This window comes from Cuculus canorus, chromosome 3, assembly GCF_017976375.1.
Source record: "Cuculus canorus isolate bCucCan1 chromosome 3, bCucCan1.pri, whole genome shotgun sequence".
NCBI lineage: Eukaryota > Metazoa > Chordata > Aves > Cuculiformes > Cuculidae > Cuculus > Cuculus canorus.
In genome coordinates this window covers 66091999-66098002 of record NC_071403.1, presented here as the reverse complement: position 1 = coordinate 66098002, position 6004 = coordinate 66091999, and positions in this window count along the sequence as shown.

The following is a 6004-nucleotide window of genomic DNA, read 5'->3' as shown; positions in this document are numbered from 1 at the left end:
AGACTAGATATGAGGAGGAATTTCTTCACTATGAGAGTGCTGAGGCTCTGGCACAGGTTGTACAGAGAAGCTGTGGCTGCCCCATCCCTGGCGGTGTTCAAGGCCAGGTTGGATAGACCTCAGGCAGCGTGATTTAGTGGAATGTCCCTGCCCATGGCAGGGAAGTTGGAACTAGATGATCTTTAACGTCCCTTCCAACCAAAAGTATTCTATGATCCTATGATTCTATGATTCCTCCTTCCTCATCTGTTTTTTCCCTTTGCAATGTAGATTCTGTGCACACACCCCAAACCAAAATGTCCTCCTTGCCTACCAAATAATTATTTTAAAAGACAAATCTACATATTGCAGACCATCTGCAAATGGAATCCCCACTAAAATCAGCAAAACTGGGAGCAAAACAAGGTGCAGCATTAGAACCTGCTTCTGAAAAACGGTCACTATTACAGATACATCGAAGCTCTGCAATTCCTACCATCACTGCACACTGTTAAGAGGCTCCTGGAGTGCTCTGATCTATTAATTTAAGATTTTTCTCCTGACAGCTGAATGCTTACTGGATTTTAGCCAACAAACAGCACTGACACAAAATCAAGTGGGTATAAACTAGGAGTAAGCTTTTTAGTTGTATTTGTAGCTATCAGCAGGGTGAGGACCTGGAACAGGCTTCCAATAGCAGAGGAAGAAAAGAATCTAAATATAAGGCTTGATAAACATGCTATGTAGTGCCTGTGATGGGACTGAGTGGGATGTGATGATCTAAGGGGTCTCTTCCAGTCTTATTTTAAGTTCATAAACCACGGCATGCGTTGTCCCACTTTGAAGCAAAATTCTCTAATTGGCACACTTAAGGCTCTCTTCTCCATAGGGACCATTTATGTTATAATAAATTAATATTGTTCATTACTTATTGATGCTGATGGTTTTGAATCACATTCAACAGTTCCACCAGAGGTAACGGTGCATTTTTGATACAGACCAGCACATAAATGTACTGTCTCGTTCCTGGTAGAAGAATGGAGCACCACATCCATGGAGCTATAAACATCTTTTTAGCCTTGATGACAAAAGAGACCTTCATGCCTCTGCACATCCACGCATCACTGAGTGTTTAAAGTAACAAGGTATTTTAAATTCTTTCCACTTTAGCGGTAATAATGAGACAGTCATGTCAGCATTCGGTACTGCTCTGATCTATGGGCTCTTTTCCTTTTTATTCTCTTGGCTTACAGTGCACTTTCAGTAGCCATCATCCAGTTGCACCTTCTCCTCTCCAGGGTCCTACACACCTTGCCGTTCCCTCTAATAAGTATTTTCATGGTGCAGGACAGTAGAACCACTCATGCCTTCAAGAACATCTCCTTACTGACCGTACAGCATGCCCAATCCTTACTCCAGATCCTTAGCAGAGAGTAGAAAGAAAGGGCAAGACCCAGAACAGCTGGAGTGGAGCAGAATGACCAGAACATTAGAAACACGTCTGTAGGAACAGAAGTTTTATGGAGGAGTAGTTCTACACTCAGTTGGTAAGGAACTAAAGGGCAAGCCTAGCAAAAGCTATCATTTTTTCTCCCATTGCGTATTATTGAAACTGTCACAAATGGGATAAAAATTGAGGGAAAAGGACAAGACAGAAGAGCAAAAATGTGGAGTCAATTAATCTGCCTCTAGCTATGGTACTAGTGTACACAAACTTCTCCAGCGATGCTTGGTACTGCTTGAGAAGTTCCTCTTGTTCTTCCCACTTATAATCATGTCAATCATTTCCAACAAACTGGCTGGTTTTCACTTTATGTAATATTTACTGGGCACTAACATTTATTTAATGCAATTTAGCATAGCTATATATTAAATATATATATATATACACACACTTGGAGTGTGTGTGTATATATATTTTCTGAATTTTATCAGAATAAAACCAGATTTTGCATGGGTACCTCTAAAACCAATGCTAATCCTGTTAGCATAACATCCTGCTTGAAGACCTGATCTATGAGAATTGAGTTACATTCTCAAGGTTCTGTATTTAAACTGATTAATTCTAATATTAAACGTGAATTAAGCAATGAATAAAGTTCACCAACTACTGAAACCTTTTAAATCAGATAGAATGATCTCGTTCAGATGATTTATTCTGACCAAATTAGCTGTAATTGGAATTTAAACCAGCTATACATTGAAACCAACGACAATCATGCTAACAGAGCAAAAGCAGCTTTTTATGCCAGTCCAGACTTTTCAGTAGGGATAAGAGAGCAGCAAAACCTTGATTCTGCCGTTTTATAAAATAGCTCCAAAGCATTCTGTTCCCTCCCAGTTCACATTGGTGTAACTTCTTCTCTGAGTAGAAACTTTGCATTTTCTAAACTAAAGTAGGCTGATACAGGCATCCTGTACTACAGAGTCCATAGTATCCCTAATATGCACACAAAAATCTCTTTGAAGACCGAGTTATGTGAATAACACCATAGCCTACAGCTTTGCTACTGCTGTATTGCTAAGGCCAAACTTTATTGCTCCCTGGTCATAATACATCAGTTTTCCTTAGAGTATGCAATTCAAATGATTTAGAGCACAGAAACAAACCTCTCTTCTCCCTCTCCTTTTCCTCCCTCTCTTACAGGGCTGTAACGAGTCCCTTTCAGTGTTTCCACCAGATTTACAACAAATCTGAAATGCCAACATCTGCTCAGCAATAACAAGATCAGCAGCTATACATAATGTGAAGCCAAGGCCTAACCCCCACCTCCTTCTCCTCCTGAACAGGTTTGACAAACTGTCCTTTCGTTTCCACAAGTAGATGTATTTTCTAATTATGATGACCACGACAGTATGAATGAGGATTTAACTCAGCAAAGAGATTGGACAACTAAGAATATCATTTGCAATAAAAGAGCTTATGAGCCACTTCTAATGGCATTTACAGAATCTCAGCTTGGGATTCTTGCCTTGATGTCAACGCACAGATCCTATGCTACAAACTGCCCTGATACAAGGTTGCACATACAGAAATTTAGGTTTTAAAATACTTAATCACATGGTTTGAGGCTACACTTTGTTATCAGAGATGTACTTGTGTCTGTTTATCGATGGAAGGATTCTGGACGAAGACAACAAAAGCATTCCTCCAGCAAGTTGGAGTCTTCGCAGAGTAGTGGAAAATATCATGGCAGTAATCCAGAGCTGGTACTAACATTTCACCCTTCCCACACTGGCATTTAATTCATCTGAAAGCCAGCCAAGCTGTAATTGCCGGAGCTTTCAGCAGCCGTGTCACCTAGCTGCACTCACACAAAAGAGGGCCATTAGTTCTTGTTACAGTGGTCTGGGATTTCAGTTGCAGAATTGGGATTCCAAGTCTGCAGTCTTCCAACAACGTTGAGAATAAATGTCAAAGTTTGTCCTTTTCCTTTCAATTTACCCCCTTGGTTTGGTACGAAAGATAATTTTAGGTGGCAGCAGCCCTTTCTCAGACGTATTTAGGATGTTGTTATTACTTTGAACACCACACTAACATTAAAAATGCTGGTATTTTTTGTGTGTTCATGAAAATCCTGGTTACCTGAATCAATATTTCTACTGCCTTCTTTTTTTTTTTTTGTTTTGGGTCTGTGTCTCTCTCTAAAGTCTAAAGCTTTCACCAAGATCCTAAACCCAAAAATACCACACAAACCCAAACTTACCCTGGTCTCTCTACACTGCTTCATACTGCACAAACAAAGTCAAGTGCAAAGGAGCAAGTGCTCTGTTTGCTTTACAGAACCGTAATACGATTTGTGTCCTGGTATGACTGGTAGCTGCCGCCACACCAAGGATGCTGCAGCTAGACCTAGAGAACAGGAAAAGAAAACAGCGCGTTTGTTGATATTACTAATTCTTCAGGATCTTTGTTGAAATGAAGTACAGAACTCCTTGTTTTGTTGCTGAACTGAGTTAATAGCACAAATACCATAAAATAGAGAGGTTTAGTGGGAAGTACCGCCTCTATTACCATAGAATCATAGAATTGTTTTGGTTGGAAAGGACCTTAAAGCCCATCCAGTTCCAACCCCCTGTCATGTGCAGGGACATCCCACTGGATCAGGTTGCTTAAAGCCCCACCCAACCTGGCCTTGAACACCTCCAGGGATGGGGCAGCCACCACTTCCCTGGGCACCCTGGGCCAGGGTCTCACCACTCTCATAGTGAAGAAATTCCTCTTTATGTCTGTTATCACCCATCCAGCAGGAAAGTGAGAATTCTTTTTTTCCTTAATATTCCGAAAATACAGAGAAGGAAGTTGAAACAACTAATGCACGAGTGTGAAATTGGTTATGGAGGTTAAGACAACAACTCTGTCCCATTGTATACAACGTATTCAGCATACAAAAATCCCATCCCTAGTTTAACAAGACCCTACTGTTTTACTAAGGTGTCTTGGACTGTACTGTCACTTGTGTCTGGCTTCCAAAGAATGAGTGTTGTTTGGGATTTGAGGCGGTAGCCTGTCCAGCGACTCCCAAGCTGTGGGGCACATCCTCTCACACAAGGCTGGTCAGCATAGAAATAAATGTAAATTATCTCCTAGAACGGGAAACCACAATCCCACACGAATTCACCCAGTTGCTTGGGGTGTTGCACTAATAATGGAATTTACCTGGGAGCAGGGAACTAGGCAAAGGCATTCAGGGAATTACAGTCTGTTCCTTTTTTGTATCATCTTCCCCTCATGTTCCCTCCCCCTTCAAAATAATACAAATAAAACACCAGATTCCGGAAGTAACAATATGAGAGAAGATGTTACTGCATTTGGCAGTACTGAAATTCAAGAGATGCTGCTGCAGTTTCAAGACTCATGTTTTCCACAAAATGTAGATGCAACAAACAAGCGGCAGATAGAATTTGCACAGCTTGATAGACATTAGAAAGAGCATTTAATAAATTAAGCTATAATCTAGATACAAGGTCCAGATACTGTTCCTGGAACTGTTCCTGTAAAGAAAACTGACAACTGTCTTGACAAGCTGCAAATGGAAGGAAACAAGAGAACGGAGTTAGCTGACAACGAAGCGCACGCTGAGACAGCACTCCAGAAGACAAAGAAAGCAAACCCTTAAATGAGCAGACAGAGTCAACTGCAAACACATCAGCACAGAAACATTTTTCCCAGAGAATGAGAGCACTTGGGAGTTAACCTTTATGAAACAAAGGATCAATAAGAAATGCAAGGGGAGGGGAAGAAATTATGAAAACAAAACACCAATTAAGAAGCATATGAGTTTATGTAGAATCCCGCCACACAATACTTTGACAGCAATTCAAAGTGACTGCATGAAGAAAATGGAACTGATACAATTTGTTTTTTAAAAAGCACATAATTGAAGCACATCATCTGAACAGTTTTATTGTCAGAATACTCGTGCACACTCAAAGAATGAGCAAAACCATGGAAGGTGGAAGATGTACCATCAGATGCCTGCAAGTACTTGCAATATATCCTTTTTCGTGACGTCATGTCCCATCTAGCCAGGACACAGAGGAGATAAATATTTTCAAAAACCCATTGACATGGGAAACTAAGAGGTAGAGGTTTAGGAAAAAAAACTCCTAACTGATCTAGGGGAGGAAAGAAAACCAAAACCAAAACAAAATAAAGGCAGAGCAAGGTGTTATCACAAAAAGCTCAAAGAAAAGGGGAAACTAAAACTAAAAGCACTCTAAGAACAACAGGAAGCAGATTATGATGTGGCAGCACACAAACTAATGTTCTAGAGCAGGACGAATTCCTCTCAATTTCTAATAGTGTAGCTGGAATACTGCAAGGATGATGACCATCAGTGAAAAAACACAACAGGAACACATTATTGGGGAATTTCAGAAGATTACAAAAAAAATGTCTAATTTAGATGGGAAGATTTGCAAGCCATGGAAGAATAACATGAAAGTAGCTGTTTTTTCTTAGGTCATTATTAGGGTGAAGCTATCAGCCCAGGTAGATTTAGTTATTACGAAGTCCACATGT